The following is a 20,959-nucleotide window of genomic DNA, read 5'->3' on the forward strand; positions in this document are numbered from 1 at the left end:
TTTATTTTTAGAGGTTTTCAATTTGTTAAAATAAAAAAACTCAGCATTTTAGTAATTTAAGTGGTCTCTTGTTTTCTTTTTTTTCCAGAGCTGTATTTGCCATGTGTTATAGTGTTTCATATTTTTCATATTATGTTTTTTTTTATTTTATAATGCATGCATAGGCTAAATTATGATGATCTTATAGATTTTATTTATTCATTTATTTGTATGTTTAGCAATTATTTATTTAGCAATGTTTATTTTTACGTCTGTGAATCAAAGGGGGCGTCGAATCGGTTGTTCGATTCGTTGAGACGGAGTCGGTTCTGAAAGCTGAATCGAGCGTCCCCCTCAGTCTCAGTAGTTGAGCGTGTGTGTGAATGTGTGTGTGTGTGTGTGTGTTCGCTTAGTAAACAAAAGAGCCCGCTCCTCACACACACTCGGCTCTGCGCTCTGGCTCCTCCCAGTGTGTAGCGGGTGACAGCTGGGAGAGCTGCGTGCTGGTGAGAAGCCTTCATCTCTAAATAGGATGAGCAGCCGCTTTGGTGCTCCGGAGCTACGAATGGTTCGGACCGCTTGGCTGATCAGTTCTGCTGGAGCCGCACTTTGTTTCCGCGCGCAGTTCGCTCTCACGGATTGTTTCGATACTTGGATTTCCAATGGATATTCCGCTGTGAGAGAGGGGCGCACTGACACGGTACGTAACCCAGAAAGAAGGAGCGGGCGAGCGGCGGGGGGAAAGTGAGCCCCTATAACGGGCAGTGTGGAGCGGAGCGCGCGGAGCGCGTAGCGCGCTCTGAAATAACGCGCATTTTATTCCAGGCGCCCAAATAAACCTTTCTTTTGTTTTGTGCTACTTTGCCTCGCGTGTCTGAGGAGGTGTTAGACGGATTTACACACTCAGACAGACAGAGAGAGAGAGAGAGAGAGCACGCTGCTACGTCACTCGTAAACTTTAATCGTCGTTTGGAGCGGTGGGCAATGTGACGATATATATATATATATATATATATATATATATATATATATATATATATATATATATATATATATATATATATATATAAGATTTTAGCGTATCGCGATACCATACGATACGATAATTGTCTTGTGTTGTGTGATACACAATATTCTGCTTGTGCTACATTTCAGAGGATATTATGGAAATATTTATATATATATATATATATATATATAAATAAGCTTCAGTGCTGTAAGACAACTGGTTCAATTGGAACATTGGTACATTTTACAAATTTAGAGAGTATAATTAAAGAAAAATGAGGAATTTAACAATTCCTTAAACCGTTTTGGACCAGACTTGATCTGCTCCCTTGTATTGTGTTATTTTCTTTTTTCCTTTTTTAATCAGTCCATTCAACAACTGTTTTTGTTAGAGATGGCTGATTAGTATTTTTCAGTTTGGACAATTTTTAGGAATCTTTTTAGACACAGCTGATCTGCTGATACTGATTTCGTCTGTGTGCAAAATATTGTGATAAATATCATGATACGATAATTGTATTGTCTTGATACACAGTATTCTGCATATGCTACATTTCAGAGGATATTACGGATATATAAGCATCAGTGCTGAAAGACCACTGGCTAAACATTGGAACATTGGTACATTTTATTATTTAGAGAGTATAATTAAAGACAAATTAGGAATTTAACAATTAACTGATAACTGATAAGCTAAAACTGATTAGCTTTTTAGGTCAGACCTGATCTAATCTCTTGTATTTCGTTCCTTTTTAAATTGTTTTTCATCAGTCGATACCCAACTGTTTTTATTAGAGATGGCTGATCATTGTTTTTCATTTATATGGCTGGGAAAAAAAACAGTTTTTACTTATTTTTAGACACTGCTGATACATTTTGTCTGTGTGCAAAATATTGTGATAAATATTATTTATCGTAAATCGTGATACATGTTGTGGTTTTTACCACATTGCCCACCCCCAGCGCTTAAATTGCATTGTGTAAAAGAATTGCCATTCAGCTTTTGAGTTGGTTTTGTGATGAACTTCTTTCACATTCAGAGATGGTGCTCTGACTTTAAAGTTATGGTGTTGTGATGTCGTTAGATAATTGAGTGGATACAAACAATGTGGACATGTGTTGGCCTGCTTTTGGTTCTGAAAATTGAATTGAGAACACATTTATTTATTTATTTAGCTCATTAAGCAAATATTGAAACCACTGCTAATACCCCCATGAATTAACTTTTGAATGGTTTGTAAAACACGGGGAGGCTTTGTGATCTTTTTTAAAATTTTTATTAAGTGAATAAATAGTACTAACGGATAATGTGCTTTCAGGCAGGAATTAAAGTGAAGTATAAGTCTGTGTAGCCTCATTATTGCAGCTAGCCTTCTCAAAATATTTTGAACCAGACAGATTTAGCAGCACCACATGAAAGAGCCTCTTAAGTAGGAGCAGTTCTGTGGAGATAAAAAATGCTTCACAGTTCAGCTATCTTGTTCTTTTTTTTTCCCTAAATGAAAAAAAAGCTGAAAAGACAAAAAAAAAAGCTTGGTAGGGTTTTTACCCTCACTTGAATCAAGAGTTACAGGTGCAGGAATGTTGAAATGTGGTTCAGATGAAGGTCTTCCGGAGGGTCGGTCACCAGCTGAAGTTTGCCTTTGACCCTTGAGGTCACTTAGGGTGTGACCATGTCAGCGCTGTTCCCACCAAGCGCCGCTCCCCACACTGAAGAGGCCAGACTTCTGCCTGGTCGCAACAATACACAGCATCTGTTTCTGCACAGTTACCAGCACGACAAAGCCTAATCCGAAACCGTTCAGTCCTTTTTTTTTTATGGTGTGCATCTCAATCGTAGCCCTGAACTCAGTGGATAGGACGGTAACGGATTTAATGGCGAGGCATTAGATGGTACTTGTTAAGCTCATTGTCCGTCGCTCTCTCTCTCTCTCTCAGCTCTTTTTTTTTCCCTCTCTATAATGGCAAACTGCCACCCGACCGTGCCAAGATTCCCGAACTATCAGTGTAGCTTTATATTCACATGACTCAAAGAGGCTTTCATGATGTTCTTTTTTGGATTAGACCTTCTGTACAAATTTTAATTGGTCATGGATTTTTTTTTTACTTTTCCTGTCTTTCCTTTCCCTTTTTTTTCTTAGGGTTAATCAGGCTCTTAGGTATGACAAAGGTTCGGACGTTTCTGTGCCTGGTTGGTCATGAATAAGGAAGGGATGTCCTAATATAGAGGCTTGTTAAGATTAGCCTATATGAACAGATGTACAGGACTATGCACTGTACAGTCTCTACATCTCTACATCTCTTCAAATCTCTGCTGTCTTTAGTGGTTCATGGATGTTAAAAAAAGGCAGTTTAACGTATTGCATTTTGTTTATTTATTTCAATTCTGAGGGAGGGTGGGTTTGAAAGAAGTTCCTTTATTTTATTTATTTATTTATTTTTCTAGTCATTTCACAGTGTATTTCATGTAAGATAGCAACCCTCTGCTCTGATATTGATTCATATGGAGCCTTGGAATCAATTTGGGGGGAAAACAGAAGCAGGTTCCTGGTCATGACCTGCAGGGAGGATGCATCCCACCTATCAGCTTGCCAGATGGCTTGCAGCATCCCCACCTACCAGTACAGTTATATCACAAGTACAGAGAGAGGGCAGATTGGGTGCTTGGGATCTGGTGAGCATGAGCAGTCAGTTCGTTTAACCATGTCTATAATGTCGGTATGGTTCAACTGGCACATAGTGGCTCTTGGGGTAGTAAATGTGGAAATGGACATCATTTTGCTGGGCGTGTTATTGGCAAGGAAATATAATGGAGCTCTTATTTCCTTCTTCTTTTGTTAGAGTTTTCTTTTTTTCAAATAAAGAAATGAAGGAAATGGAAGGAAACAGAATGAGCACTGATTAAAATAGACAAATCAAAAGGAAGATTTTGTTGTTGCATTTAAACAAAACATTTCTAGGCATCATAGGCATCATCATTAAATGAAACAAAAGATCCGTTTGCTTCCTAGGAGCCAGGCTTTTTTTTTTTTTCCTCATTTTCCTCATTTCCACACACCAGACACAGTGATGAACAGCGATGCACACTGACTGACTGAATATAATATTTAATAAAGTTTTTTTCCTTTAAAATCTTAGCAATCGCTGACAGAAAACGCTGACAGTGTTCCAATTGATAGAATCCTCTTTGTTATCGTGCGAACTTTACCTACCAGGTGGTGGAGGTGTGAAAATGAAGTTATTTTTATATGGAGCAATGCACAGTGAGGCATTTGATCTTCCCTCCCCAACAATGGCAGTGAGGCTTCCATTGTGTGTGACTGATGTGGATTTGTCACACTAGTGGACTTGAATCGTTCCTCGCAGTGGCGTATTTATATTTTCTCTGTCAAGGACGGAGGCAGATTTGCTCAGCCTGAATAATTGATACACGCTTATGAATTACACTCAGCTACGATAAGTGAGCCTGTGTAAATAATGACTTCAGATTTACTGTCAATATGTCGCATGGATTTTGGGCTTCATGTCATTTCCAAGATCATGTATTATGTATGAGAAGGCTGGCAGGGCGGGGGAAGGAATGAGATGCCTGATAATTGGAGTTTGAATTGAAGTTTGAGGTGTCATTTTATGGGAGGGTTTTTGATATGTCTCTCTCTTTCTCTGTCGTGTGTGTGTGTGTATATGTGTGTAGCAAATCACCCTTCAGCTGAATTGTCTTTCTAAACCTTTCTATTCATAACGCTAACAGAAATATTGCACTGACTAATTAGACTGGTTCTGAACAATGCCCCGAACATAAATAATCATTTTATCTTTCATCGCTATACAGATGGATAGAACCAGTGTCGACTTGCTATCTTGTCATTGTTGTCGCGCCAGCCCACTCACACTGAATCCTGGCTATGGATTAAAAGAACAGTCTGGTGCTGGTGATATGTGTGTCTTTGTGTGTGTGTGTGTGTGTGTGTGTGTGTATGAGTGTGTGCATAAGTGGATTGTCCTCCTCGTTAAAGCTTGAATTGTGATGTTAATGATAAGTTTGCAAAATAAAGGTATCCAAAGGATCCAAAGGCATGTTCAGAATTGTGACAGTGTTTATCTTTACCACACTACGCTGTAATGAAAAGACATATGGAGATTTCAATGCTGCAATTGTCTGGGTAGTTGTTCTCTATCTTTAAAGCCACAGATATTTTTATAATTGCCTCAGGCTGAATCTATCAGTCTTAGGTTATTAGCTTAGATTGTTCTTTGTTTTTAGCGAGAATTTTCTCTGTTAAAGCAAAACTATGTACCTTTACCAAGCCACCCGAGTGTTCGCTATCATATATATCATGTATCATGTTGTTCTTGGCTTGCTTTGTTGATTTATTGTCACACAATTTACTTGTTTCCTTGGCAAGTTGTCACTTGGTAAGCAAATCTGCATATTAAATCACACCGTGTTGAGGTAAAACACACACAGCCACAGTTAGTTAACTGATAGCACAAGGCACATGTTTATATCCCCCTGGATACTGAATGCTTCTTCAGGCTGGTTTCTGTGTTGTGGCTTACACGTGATTATGCGGGAGACAGGGCTGTGCAATATATGCATAGTATTCCTCATTTCATATTTCATCATATTGTTGCATGTTACAGTATAGCATGCAATACATCAGAAATAATAATACAAAAAAAACATTAGTGAATTCTTGGTGTGACATGGATAAAGAATGATGAATGTTGTGTGATTTGACAAAATGTTTAGATAATTTTTTTCAACATAAGTGTGTAAGATATGTATCGCAATTTGTTGACACACACACACACAAAATGTATTTATAATCCATGTTTTAAATAACTGCTATCAAAAGAAACGTATGATACTGCATTTAACTAAACTGGATTTGAGCTAGGGAAGATGACCGTATTTTATTGTATTGTGACCAAACAAAAATGTTTTTTCTGACAAAAATGTTTTTGTTTTTTTTCTGAATATTTTGTGGTGGCTATATAGCAAGTGTAATCAGTCCTGTTTAATTTGATGGAGTGCAGCAAATAATTATCAAAAAAAAAGTCCAGTACTAAATATGGGAGAGTATTTGGATAACTCATGTGCATATTCCTTATCAAAATACTGCGATAAACAATCATGTATTGTGAAAATGTCTTTAAAACCCTAAAGGCGTATTGTTACTAATTAAATTCATAATTAAACCAAGTAAGTAGTGGTAGTACCCACAAGTGATTGAGGACGTTTTCAGCCCATACATGTGATTGGCAAGGTCAACTGCAGAACCCCAATAAACCCAATGTAATTTTTTTTTTTACCGGTTCTGATTCAAACTTCCATGTTTGTAAAATGTGTAAAACTAACTAATGATTTATGAGGTAGGCAGAGGAAAGTGTTTTAACACCACTAACCAGATGCTCCTCTCAAGAGTGCATCGCTTAGGATTGTACAGCAAGTGACAGATGGATTACCATGTTTGCCTGCAAATGTTAATATGGTTTTGGCGGCTGAATGATCAAGTAAAAGGCAATTGGAGCCTTTTGATATGACCTGAAAAACACTAATTGGTCAATCAGTAGTATCCACGATATGCTCTTATGAAAAGTGTCTTGTTCATTACAGTAACACTATAATATTATCATATTGAAGACATTTGGAATCTTGTGCAACCAAGAAAGTCAACTGTGTCTGAAAGTGTCTGAGACAGATCTGGATACCCTGCCTTATAAGTCTTTAAAAACACAAAAAAACAGTATTGCGATAACAACTAAAAAACAATATACTGTTCAGCCCTTCCAGGAGACATGTTGCATGCGAAGTGCGTTCCCCTGCCCGGGCCAGGTTTTGCACTTGCCACGGAGTTGTGGCGTCGAGTCGCCGAGGAGGGAGCGTACATCTGTCCCATCCCCAGGCCCAGCGCGATTGGCACGGCCTCTCTCATCTATTAATCATGGAGAGTGCTTTCTTATTCCGTTGCCATAGTTTCAAGGCCTGAGACAGTGTCGGGGCGCCTGGAGGAAGGGGGCTGGTGGGGAGATTGCTGGGGCCAGCAATTCCAAACAGCCTCTCCAGCAGTGAGGGTGCTTAAAGGGGCCACTGTGGCCTCCGCTGGCCCACAGAGAGCCTTATCAGACGTGCAGGAGATGGGCACTCTGAAATATACTGGATGTGGCAGCGTCGAAATAGAGAGAGCGCTTACAGTCGATTGCGCCGAGGCCCTTTAAATGAAGGATCGCCCAAAGGTGTTGATACGTGTGAATGGCACTATAGCTGTTTCTCAGTTCGAGTGGCTGTGTAGTGTTCTCACACTTTTAGTGTGAGTAGTTACTTTAAGAGCAAGTTAGTTTTAGCTTATGGTGAATGTCGTGTAGGAGAGTCACTTCTTTAAGCCAGAAAAATCATATTTATAATGTCGGCAACCTACACGGCTCTACTGCATTTGAAAACTTGTAGGCAAGACTGCTAGAGCCGAGTCCTAGGAAACACCAAGACCAGGAAATGTCAAGTCTTAGTCAAGACCAAGATTTTTAGTATACAAACACCAGGAGTGAACAAGACTGAGACAGGTTTTTGTCGCATCATATAAAAGTTATGTACCTTTATTATTATTAATGTACATACCATACATGATGAATGTAAGCATTGGAATCTGTTGGTCTTGATCAGTGGTCAGTGATTTCCAAGTATATCTCACCCCCAGACTGAGACTAGACTGAGATCGCTCATTTATGGCCTTGAGACTCCAGTTTTACAACACTACTCTACAATACCCACCATTACTTAACAATTTAGCAGCATGTGAAAATGTTTGTGCAAATATGACTTAGCCTTGACTTAACTTAACCTATGGTTAATGCTGCGTTCCATTTACCTTAAAAAAAATCAACTGTTAAATGAGCTGGGACTGATGTAACACCTAACTCATATCATTGAATACTATTTTAAAACATGCCCCAAAAACAGTTAGCTAAAGACGTTTGAGTCTACCAGTAATAGTTTGATGATCTTTTACTGGTCTTTTATTGGCAAATCACATGTCTCAACTTTTTTTTTCCACTTTTCAAATTAGTAGGAAATTATCTGCCATTAAATTAGGTAGACACAAAATACTGTTAAAGTTCTATCCATGGACATGTTTTTAAGGTGTTTGGTTGTGGAAAATTTCATATAAATTGTTGCTATGAACTGATGTCTCTAATAGTGCTAACCTGGGACAATGGTAACCCGGGACATAAAAAGTCTAAAATATTTTGGTTGGACTCGCCAAAAAAAACACCAGTAACCGATGGAGGGGTTAACTGCATATCTATCAAAAAAACATCTGCATCAAAAACAATAATAGTAGTAAAAAGTAACAAATATTAACCATTAGCAATTCATGATTAATCTTGGTTTACATAGTGGATAAGACTTTTCATTGTTTCTTTGCAAAGGCAATATAGAGTAATAAATGTAACCCTGCCGTACTGTTCTTCCTCTTAACCCCACCATGTGGAGGCTGAGCTTCAGCCTGACTAGTTCTCCGTGTGAGTTGTTTACATGTGTCAAAATAGTGCAAAATTACAGCCAACGCCAAGAGGGAGATTAAAGTAACAGTGACGTGTACACAGAAAGCAGCAATCAAAAACACTTACGATAAAAATCCATTTTACATTTGGTTTCTGTGATAGCTTATTCCTGGCTCTCTACTCTCTACTTCTGCTAATTACACCCAGATGATGAAGTAGAGCGTGATTTGTAAAACAATTATGTGGAATGTTGCACACAATTTGCACTCGGCGGTTGTATATTTACCACATGGAACAGAAGCAGAGGAGCCATCAAAGGCCGGCGCAGTATGAAATATTCAGAAAAGAAAGACACATTGAGGCAGGATGACAACACAAATTTAGAAAGTTTAGAGAATGCTGCGAATCATATTTGCGCTAAAGGTTTGGATAAAGCATTTGGTCCAGACGTAAATGTTCTTTACTAATTTAGAAGCTCTTCACACTCTTCCCACATATATATCTATAAGTCCAGACATACTCTGTGTGACACTGTATGAAAGTAGTCAGTCCGACTGACATGCTGCAAAGTGGGTGCTCACACTGCATGTGAAATGCAGCCCCTAGGCTGTATAAAGTACGGTCTAGCTACAAGCACTCAGTTCAGCAGAATATGGCCACCTTAAATGTATCAGAAATGTTGAGAAAGTGCATAGATGTGCAAAAACTTCACCTAATCTTCTGAACTGAACTAAACTGCTGCGTGCTTAAATTTCGTGCTTAAACCCTGAGGTGACTAAAAAAAGGCTTGGGACAAAACGGCCCACAACGTTTTCAGCTTGATCTGTGTATTCGGTGGCTCGCAGATGGATTTCGACAGCTGGCAAACAAATTTTGCAGTGTTAGTATGTATCTGTCTGTGACCAGTGCAATCTAAAATGTGCAGCTTTTGTGAAAACAGGTCGTGACGCTGAGAAATCAGCTCGCGAGACAAGTGACCAAAATTTCTGAAATGTCAGAAATCCATCTGGCCACCCGACTGCTCACTCAGAGCTTGTTTGGGCAGTTAATTAGGCTTCGGAGCTCATCTCTTGCAGGATGTCAGATGTCAATTGGGCAAAAATCTGATTGGGCAGATCTTGAAATTCAGTGGTATGCAAACTTATCATGAAGTATTACCTCAGGGGATGACTTGGTATGGTCCGGATTTACAGTATGGTATGCTTATGGAAAGGCAATGTGAATTAGCGCCAGATGAATGGGATGGGAATGGGACATTCCTTCCATTTTTTGAAATTGTGTGAGCATTCAACATTCCCGATCCACAATATGTGGATACTGTGTATTGTATACTTTGGGAATATGTCATAGAAGGCAATACCACCCGGCAGCATCTGACTGTAATCTTTAATGCTAACAGACATGCAACTCTGGCAGAAATCCATAGTAAAACACATGGACGTTCAATTCAAAGGTGCCCACATGCATATTCCCCCAAGCCAGTGGCGCATTTTTTTTTAGCATTCTTAGCTTCTTAGCAAAAGTAATGTGACATAATAATACTAGTTCCTGTAATGCATAATGGATAATCATTTTAAGCTCCATCTGCAGCATCATTATTTTTTAAGTACACAGTGTGCATAGTGCCCTAAATTGAGAAGCAGAGAATTTCTCTACTCTAAAGAAGGTAAAGAAAAGCCAGGAAGCTAATAAAACTACAGTTACGATGCACAGCCTTACACAGAGAAGATTCATCTGAGAGATTCTACCCGACTCTGAAAGCACGACATCCGTTAGTGCGATTGGCTCATGGTTTGGGAGGTGTTAGCAACGCTGGTAATAGCTCACGCTTTTGTGAAGAGAGCGAGAATGAAACTGCCCCATTGACTCAGTAGTAGATAGGCTTTTCAGTAGCACTGATGGGGTGATGATTCTTCCATTGCCTGTGCGGTGGCACAGCGTGCATCACTGGTTGGCAGAGATTTTGTAGGACATGCTGAAGCGAGCCTACTCATCGGATGTGAGTCCCTGAAGTGTAAATGATGCTACGCAGCGCAAGGCTGGAGCTGAGAATGTGCCTCATCTTACAGCAACATTTTCCCAGTGGATAGGCTTGTCATAGATGGTTTACCCACTGCAAGATGAAATGGAATGGAATTGCAGAGCAAGCTCTCCAGGCCAAATGATTGTTATACTAACACATATAAAATGTGTAAGGAAATTTAGATATCATATTTTATCACAGTATTTTGTATTGTAATACTGCAGCGATTTTGAAAAACACAGTATTTATGATTTTTTATGTAAAGATTGGTGTGTCACAATGGTATGTATTTGGTGTGCTGTTTTCAGATAAGATCAAATAAAATGAAAACGTTAAGGGTGTTTCTTTTTAGAATATTCTGTTTATTTCTTTTGCATGTTCAAACATCAAACCAATCCACAAAAACATAGACACAGCTTCTTACTTTCCCATACCCTCTATCCCAAGGCACAATAAAAAAAAAAAGAAAAAATTACGTGACCATTTACCTTTACACAAAAAGAAAATAATTATACATAATTATATTGTTTTTTTCATACACAATGGATGTATCCAGGTACTTTATAAAAGACTCTTTAGTCAATATATACGTTTCTAGGACAGTTTACCAAAACGAAATGCAAAATACAGAAATACACCAGGTTTCAATCCAATCAGATATTTGCAAACCTTCAAAATAAGCTATAAATGGGGACCAGGTATCATAAAATATATTTTTAGAACCCGTTAAGGGTTTTTTTTAGGGTGAAAGGGGTAACCACACATCAGCTGCAGAACGAAACAACCAGACCAACACCAATATCAATATCCGTGAGAGAAGATTGTATTTTCTGGTCCCGCACCTACTACAACTCCATTAGTAGTAAGAATGTGCTCCTCATGACAATGCTCCTCTTTATGTTTGAGCTAAACTGCTGTTCAGGTGCAGTTTAACCTGATTTTTTTTTTTACTGCAGCTGTGAACAAAAGCCATCCCCGCTTCTAAATTTGTTGTTAAATATAGACTCAATTGCTAGTTACACTCTTGGATGCACAGTTCATAATCTCGGGTTGCTCTCTCGTCCGTCTTGTTTTAATGGCCGTACCGCCGCTGCAACTCATCATCACACTGCTTTTCTAGGCAGTATTTTTAGGGCAGCGAACAAGCACAGACAGAAGCACTGTAATCATGAGACTTTCTCCTGTGCCTTTCATGTGGCTTCGGTTCGGAATAAAGAACCTTGTCATTGTCAGTGCCGCCGGGGCGCAGTCCGGCCGTATGTGATTTACGCGCCGCTTCTCTCATATCTGTGACCTTTTGCGGATGGGCCACCCATTAGAGTTTCAAAACGGGGAGGGTGTTGTTTTGGGGAGTTTCTTTTGCATTTATTTTTTTTCTTTTCCATGGATGTGAAGCTTTGCTTCTTGGTGGCTTTGAAGATTGCGGGTTGCGGGTGCCATTACATCACCCTCTGACTACTGCAGGTGAGGCTGGAGGAGAGCGTGGATGTGGCGGTTGGCGTATTGTCAGATTTTGTGAGGGATTGCATCACTGGTAGAAGCGTCTGCTGTAACGGTTTGAGGAGCCCGGATTATCTGGAAATATGTTTCATTTCATTCTTCATATCATTCACATAATTCATATCATTCTTGTCAAGTGTTGACAAATTTACATAAGGTTTACACATAAGGTACTGCTACCATATCTAGCTTAGAGTTGGAAACGATTAAAGCAACATTAAAATCGGAGAATCTTATGATCAGAATAAGAATTCCTGGATACCAAGTTTCTCCATGTGTTTTTTTCTCACCCAAAATTTTGCTCCCAAAGCCAAAAACAAAAAAAGAAACCTAGAACCGTTTTTTTATTTATTTTTTTGGCATAGCCGTCTGGCTGAGCGCATGCTGACGGCTGCCCCAGGGACGTTTTAACTTCCCGAGCCTCGTCAGCGAAGGTTTTAACCATAATGGTCCTTTGTGTACATTTATTACATATCTAATGAACAAATTGCAGCCATGTGGTGTCGCGTGCCTGGTAACATAAGCACAACCACAAGGCCCCCAGTGTTCAGGCCCAGCTTGTCCATCAGCTGGGCGTAGAGAAACAAGACAGGAGCACTTATCATCACTCTCAAAGGACCTGCTCAACAGCCCGACATTGTTTCCTTCCTGCTCCGCAAAAAGAAACCACACGTGAAGACTCGGGGGCAGGCCTACAACAAACAGGGCTCTGTTGGGCATAGCCTTGCCATAATAAAACTTCCTGTTCCTCAGTAAACCTGGAGATCTTGAGTAGATTTGTCTATATAAACTTTAGTGTCAGTGTTAGACCAAATATGCTTTTGTTTTTAGAATATTTATATTAGTAGCAAAGGATGTGTTTTGGCAAGAACCTTGCCATATGGTATGTATCACTATACAGCAGTTATGATTTGATATTGTGATACTGAAAGCAAAACTGTATATTGAGATTTTTAAAAGGGCAAAACATGTTTTCAAATGCATAAAATCTAAATACAATAAACGAAATTGTAATTTATATCCAATCAGAGCTGTGAGATTTGAAAACAGAGCCTTCTAGAGGTCATGGTTTAAGCACAAAACGAAACCAAACCACTGTTTGCAGCCAATCTTTAAATGTAAATCTTTAGTAAACAAAAAGTATATATTTTATCAGGCACCAAAAGCAGTGTGTAAGACTGGTGGAGGAGAACATGGCAAGGTGCATGAAAACTGTGATTAAAAACCAGGGTTATTACACCAAATATTGATTTCTAAACTCGTAAAACGTTTTGCATTATTTGAGGTCTGAAAGCTCTGCATCTTTTTTGTTATTTCAGCCATTTCTCATTTCCTGCAAATAAATGCTCCAAAATGACAATATTTTTATTTGGAATTTGGGAAAAATGTTGTTCGTAGTTTATAGAATAAAACAATAATGTTAATTTTACTTAAACATTTATCTATAAATAGCAAAATCAGAGAGAAACTGATTCAGAAACTGAAGTAGTCTCTTAATTTTTAATAATCCAGAGCTGTATATAAAGTATATATGGTAATTTAATGGCCTCAAATGTAAAGAAACCTGGGTAACCTGATGTCTTGCATGAGGTTTAAACTGAGGCATGAACCGAACTGAGAGTTTGTATACTGATACATCTGAGATATTGTTGCAATGTTTTAATTTTAGAAGTGCCGTTATTGTTATGTCATTTTATTTATATGTTATTCCTATGTAATTTCTAATGTATTTGTATTATGATTATATAGTTATGCAATATTCTACATCAATATGTATGCTTTATTGAGGGGTTCACCTATACCTGCTATTTATACTCATTTGTGTTTATTTTGCTATCATAGAATAGAATTTAAAAACATCAAAAAAAAAAAAAAAGAAAAAAGGCTAAATGTACTGAAAGTCATGGGATAGCAGAATCTAAATTGATCATGAAGTGTTACCTTACAGGATGACTTGGGATTGCCCACACCTGTATAAATCATGAGGTGTCATCTTGTGAGTGAGGTTGAATATTGGGCAGATGACATTAACCTTTTACAAACTCAAACATTAAACATCTTCACTAATACACATAAACTGTGGTATTATTCGAAACCTAAAGGTTTATTTGAAATTCCTCAACTGCTTGCATTGAGCTTTAAATGAGACATAATTGTAAGTAGAGGGCTTCGTATGCCCCTGGGGGGGGGGGGGGGGGGGTTGCTAGAAGGTTTAATTAGGTTTGTTGGGATGTATGGAGACAATTTGTCAGCAGGACTGACTGAGACAAAGAGGCATGTTATTTGGATAGCTGGCGTCGTGTTTGTTTTAGTGTAAATGAACATGTTATTTCGAGCTGACAGATTCCGGTGGTCTGACGGTCGTTCATAATACTCAGCTATCGTGCTGAGCAGGCGATTCGGAAAGGCTTCCTTCCGTTTCATTGGCTCTGCAATGGATCTTCAGCAAACGTGTGGAGCTTCTTGGGTTTCTCCGAGCTTGCTTGGGCTGTTTGCTAGTTTATACGAGCTAATGCCGTGTAACTGGATCGGGAAGGATGGAACGGTATCTGGAGCCGCAGCTCCTGTGCTACAATTGACCTACATATGAGAGCAGCGAGAGATCCAGCTGTATTGTTGCTGGAATATTTCCTCCCCACCTGACTTTGATCTTCTTCCCTCAGGGCTCTGTGGATTTATGCTCCTCTCCGTAGCCTTGTGTTGAGGTGTACTCGTCCAAGGCCAGCTGTGCGTTCGTATGAGAGGGCGCGTATCTAAAACAAACATCGTTTCATGCGTTCAGGCTGATAAGACAGCTCATTTGTGTCGAACGCCGGCGCCACAGTGCAGTCTTTCTTGTCTTTGTTGCCAGCCACAATTTTGGCTGGGATGTTCGTAATCACTGAAAAAGGGAAATTGTGTCTGGGCAAATGCTGGCTATTCTTTTTTAATGGACAAAGTAGGATGAGGGGAGCAAGTGAAGGCTTGAAAGTTTGGAACGAGTTAGAGGGATTTCAGACTTCAGAGCACTGTGCTTTTGTTCTGTTGTGGAAAACACTTTTTGTTGGCCCAACAGTAGAGTTTTAATTTCAGAATTTGTCAGCCCTCCATATGTGGTGTTTTTGTTGCAATGCTTTACAATGCTCCATTTATCTTTAGGCTTTTATTTAGACATCTAACAAATTGTTGAGTCAGATCCATCAAAACTACAAGCAAAAACAAAAGCTTTATTATAGGCCTTCGTTCAAATGAAAAGGAAAATCCAGAGAACCCTATTAGAGCGAATTGATGTGACACCCTGAGAGATTATACTGCTGCTTTGACAGTGCCGTATGAGTGAAATTATGCGTGCAGCCTCTTTTTTTTTATTGCTTGTGTCTGGTCCTCAAGCCCCCGCTGACAGTTATAGCCATGTCTTTACCTTCGTAACTGCTTTATCCATTCACAGATTTGTGATGTTTCCTCCAGAGTTCATACGCACACCATCCTCAAAGAGAGACTGGCTGTATTGATACCATTACCCTCTGCAGGTTCTCAACCCTTCCTGCTTTCACACGTTGACGCTGAAGGAGATGCTGTGCGGTTCGGAGCTATCGATTTTATGAAGCGGACTATGAAGAGCTTTTTATAGCCATTAGTGATGGTTATTTATTCCAACAGATGCATTGTATTACGTTTTGGAGGTTATTGAGTGGGAACCGAGATTCTAATCAATGAAACCATTGATACCGTGTTGGTCCTGTGTTCACAAACAACTGTTTCCTAGTATGTCCCAAGAGCCAAAAATCTTCAGCGGGCACATTTAGGAAATTTGGGATCCTTTGGGTAGCTCATTTCTCATTGACATCACACTGGCAGGTTAAAAGGGTACTGTACAGGGGTATTTCTGTTTGCCAAGGTACAAACAGTGTGAATGTAACAATGCCCAAGGTCCAACCCTGCTAGAAAAAAAGCTGTATGTGCCAACACTCCAGTTGCCGAGTATAATGCAGAGGTTGGCTAAACTCTTTTTATTCTGCTATACATTAGCCGAGCTTCAGACGATTCTTCATGCTGTCTGGAAATTCATGCTGTATAAAAGTCCTGTCTTTCTCTGACCCAGTATAAGTCATCTTGAAAAGCCTGAAATCATTATATATGAATGAATATATCCAGCATAATCACAGTAACAGTGTATTGTGTTTGTCTCTTAAAACTTGGCAACCTGGACTTGACTTTGGCTTCCTTTCTTTACGCAGCAATGACACACACAAAGCTTTCGGGATGCCAGGGTGGTAGAAACTCCAGCCAAACACAATGGTCTGACAGCTGCTTGGCTTTACGCGCATGCCTCGCTGGGTGGGGCGTGACATCAGCTGTAGGTTTGGTATCTTAATGGGTCTTCTGACAGATCAAATATCACTTGGACATGTGCACTGGGTCCAGTGTCCTCTCGGACCTAAGGGTGTCCAGTTCAGGGATAGGAATCAGGCAGATTGAATTTCTTGGGTTTTTCTGGTCAGATGTCGTGAAGGCCTCATGTATACTCAATAGAGACGTACAGGAGTGGTTTACAGGTGTCTCATTGGCGTCTCAGGTGCCCGAGATGTAAATCTGTCATTCGGTTTAAGTAGGAATCTAAAGGAAATGATTCAGTTAGTTTTGATCAGTTTGACCAATTCTGCCAGAGACTATTATCCAATTTATATTATTTCAACATTAACATCATTTTTCCATTAGGAATGAATAAGGTACAAAAATGCTACTTCTACTCAACCAATATGTAATGTGACATGCACTCATTTATTTGCAGTTTTATTCTCATCCTTCATCCCTTTTATTCACTTTCATTCATTTTTGTCCCTGCCAGATCCCAGTATCCACTTTGCCTGACAGCCACCAAACTGTGTGTACTTTTTTGGGGCAGGTCCACACAGTCATAATGACCTAAACTCATGTATTCTTCATTTTTTCATCCCTCTTTTTCGTCCATTCAGTCAAGCCTATTAATTTTCACACACCTAAGCCCCAATCACATGTATCCTTTAGAAAATGCACTTTATTTGGTATTAATTGTGTCCCAAAGCCAAAATTAGTGCGTAGTTGTTTCTAACAACTGATTCTAGATCAGTTTAATGTTTTCTTTCAGACTGGATTGAGGAATGCTTTTTTCCATGGATGCTACTCTGCAGCAGTCTGTTGCATTCTGAATAAAAAAATGTTGTCTTTATTCATAGGTTTAGATTCGAGGCTACCACTACTGTAAATGAGAAGATCAAGATGAGTCACAGGAAGCAGCAATGATGCTTTCCTTGTGCTGAGCTTAAATGGCAGAATGAACTGCTCAAAGTAGTGCTTCAAATGAGCAGCTATGACACATCCTACATCTGTATTACAGGACAATTACAGGATGCGCTGCACTGCCTCGCTTCTTTTTATGCGTTCTTTTATTTATTTTTTTGACGAAGGGCTTATTGAATGAAATCCATCATGCAATCCCCAAACCCCCATATTAATAAACGTGAGAATGATCCCGTGATCTTAAAAAGAAGCAGCCTGAAAGCTCAAAGCTTCTTCTTTCTCGCTGTAGTGCTGTATTCCTGCTGTAGCCGCACGTAGCGTTAGCCTGGACCTAAGAGATAGTGACAGTAGAATGGCTCAGAAGATAGAAGTCTTTACTGTATCTTCAGAGCAGGCTAATGTGGTCTGAATGATGGCTACTCAAGACCAGAGGAGCTCCATGCAGCTTGTAAATTGTTCCACAGGTTACATATGGTAATTGTTACTCAACTTGTTTCTCCCAGTTGCTGGCTAATGAAAGTAGTCATTCACTGGGCGACCCCCTGTATGGAATGTGACAGTCTGTAGTGTTTAGGTGGCTTAATTGACCCGGCAAAAGAAAAAGCGTAGAGAGTGCAGTGCACGGAGGCAGCAGGGGGAGCATGGAGGAAGGAGGGGAGTTCTTCATTATAGAGGAGACTGTCTGCTTCAGTGGCATTTCTAGTTAATATAAAAACCATTGTCTAATGATTAAACAGATAACAAAAGCTGGGTTCATTTTGAACTTCCGTTTTTTTTAATGCATGGCATGTCAAGAACAATCACGACATGGCAGCGAAATGTTGAAAACAAATGTAATGAATTTCACCAGAATAAAGTAGATGGGAAAACTGTTGAGGCAAACTTTCAGTTGAGGCAGCTAAATGCCGCTTTTAATCTTTGTGTCTAAATCATGCTAATCTGAGTTGATTAATGGAGTTCGGTGGAAATAAATGGTGCCGGCGCTTGGAAGAGCATGAGAACGTAGCTAGGGGCTCCGGCTCATTGTGGGGAACCAATGGGAGCTCATACAAAACTGAATTAATTGGTTACATGCTACATTCACTGGGTGTCGGCTAGAGAACATATTCTCATTTGTTAGTGTCAGATTAGAGATAGAGATAGGAGAGAGTGTGCAAGAATGTGTGTAGGTTAGGGTCGCACGAGTATATTTTTCGTTTTTTTCATTATACTGTGTTATACAGGGATTTTCACCAGAAGTCAGAAGAGCATAATATTCATATTCATAATTCATAATATTAATACTCTGCTCTTTATATATATATATATATATATATATATATATATATATATATATATATATATATATATATATATATATATATATATATATATATATATATATATATATATTAAACTAAGATAAACAATATTAGGAATACATTATGTTGCTGGTAGATATGTCATGCATAAAGAAGTAAAAAATGACACTGTACACAAAACTAACATTGCATTACATTGGGCTAAGTCTAGGGGAGGGCGATATGGCTCTAAAATAATATCACGATATTTCAGGGTATTTTTGCGATAACTATATACTTGGTGATATAGGACAACTAAAATAACTCATTAATTTCAGGAATATAGTATAATAGTATAACAGAAAAATCATAATGTGGCAAAATAAATAATAATATAGCATAAAAAAATATAATGTAGCAAATAATATTGCAGAATATTTAGTGCATGCATATAAACTGCAAACTAAATCAATTATACAATAAATAAACCTAAAGCTTCACAGTAAATAATAGACTACTTTTAAGACAGAACAGCCCTATTATCACGATATGGATTTTTAATATCATGATATTTCTGTGTCACGATATATTGTATGTACGATATAATATTGCCCACCCCTAGCTTTGACTATTGCATTGTAATAACAATGCTAAACTGATATATGATGTAGCTCTTGTATGTATTGTGTGTGTTGCTCCGTCACGATAATCTTACGTCAAAAATATATGTCACAGGAACAGTTGGGATCAACGATATAATTGTAATTTTATGCAAACTATACAATACAATAGCATGATTTATAAACATTTTTAATTAGGATTTTGGCTTATTCATGTGAGTGGACTGTCCTTGCTAGGGAAAACAATGGGTAATATTTAGGGATGCTCCGAATATTTGGCAACACAAAATTATTCAGCCAAAAATGAAATAAATAAAAAGATCTAGTGATTTATACCAAACAATGGCAGAATGGAGTGATGCCTTTTGTAAGTTTAGCAATGATGGGGAAAAAAAGACCTGTTTTATTTTCTTCTGTTTCAGTTGTGGCCCAAAAAAATTTAATTCTGGTGCATCAACTATATTCAGGCAGAAAAATGATTCCATATCAATGTCAGTTCCATATATTGAAAGATAAGTTGCTAATATAATTATTGTGACAGGCCTTTGTGAGTGTGTGTGTTTGTGTTCAAATCAAGGACTTTGGAGGCTGCAGGAAGTACAGACTGTCTAGTGTCTTGCATTGAATGCTCTCTACTAGCAGAACTTTTCCCTTATCAAAAGCAAGACCTTCACAGACCTCGCTGACTGAAAGGTTTCCTGTTCTTCAGGCTGGTAGAACTCAAATCTTATGGGCTTTTTTCGGGCACCGACTTAAAGCGCCTTTGCTGTGGGAGCCTGAAGTCATTAATCCATTGCAGGCTACATTAAAGTCGACGACTGAACCGGTTCGGGCTGCAAAGTGGAGAAGTGCATGTTTGAAGTTTCAGGCGGCTTAATTGTACGATAAAGGACTCTCTCGGAGCGGCACCCGCGAATTCTACACTGACGCGCAGCTGTACAACCCAATTACTGAAAGAAAAACCCATCAGCACGACCAGTAATGGGTTATTTTGGCGAGAACAGGCAACAGAAGAAAGCCAAACTGTACACACAGACAGATACTACTTCTTGCACTGGTATAAAAGGAAGAAAAGACGTGCTGTTCGTTACGTCTGTGCTTCTCAAAGACTTAATGAAACTCTGTAACATCCATCTGCTTAATGCTTCTGGTTAATGGATATCTTCATCCCAGGGTGGAATTGTAGCCTGTTTTCCTGTAGCTAACCTAGCAACACTGTTGATTGAGACGCCGAGCTTGGCTGGGTGGCAGTAACCTCATGTTTAGGTCTATTCTGGCTTTGACTAGCAGTGAATAAAAATGTTCTAGTAGGGGAAAGGGCACGAAAATCAAGGTCAGTGTGCAATATTCTGTCTTAGTGTATGTGTACATGTCTGTCTGTGTGGGTCTGTGTGTGTGTGTGTGTGTGTGTGTTGTTTAAGCCCCTCTATTATTAGCTTTCAATAACATTAATAATAGTAGTGGAATAGTAGTGGAGTTCCTCTGGATGCTTAAAGGAAATAGTGGATTCATTACCAAAGTAGCTAAAAGCTTAGCTTGACTTTTAGCTTAAGTCACTAAGAAAAAAGAAATGGAACTTTTAACATTGTTGTACTTTTTTCCCTTTAAAAGCGTAAAGCTTAAAGTTTAATACACCTCAAACATTAGTAATGACACTTTGTGTTAATATTAGAGCACAAACCTTAAATATGAGAATCAAAACCTCTAAAACTATAGTATGCTGATTAGGGGTGTGGCATATCTTATCATACGCAATACCATTGCCAACATTTTTTAATATCGTG

The 20,959-nt window shown here is 38.9% G+C and overlaps 1 protein-coding gene across 2 annotated transcripts in view; it reads left to right on the top strand.

Moving 5' to 3' along the window:
* The first annotated feature begins 393 nt into the window (after positions 1-393).
* sema6a (sema domain, transmembrane domain (TM), and cytoplasmic domain, (semaphorin) 6A) overlaps positions 394-20,959 on the top strand; it is a 114,748-nt gene continuing 94,182 nt past the window's right edge. The window contains exon 1 of one of the 2 annotated variants that reach the window (XM_049486014.1): positions 394-679. The gene's annotated coding sequence lies outside the window, so the exon portion shown is untranslated. The remainder of the gene's footprint in view (positions 680-20,959) is intronic. The other variant, XM_049486015.1, reaches the window with a different exon arrangement.

Source organism: Astyanax mexicanus, chromosome 12 (assembly GCF_023375975.1).
Source record: "Astyanax mexicanus isolate ESR-SI-001 chromosome 12, AstMex3_surface, whole genome shotgun sequence".
NCBI classification, from domain to species: Eukaryota; Metazoa; Chordata; class Actinopteri; order Characiformes; family Acestrorhamphidae; genus Astyanax; species Astyanax mexicanus.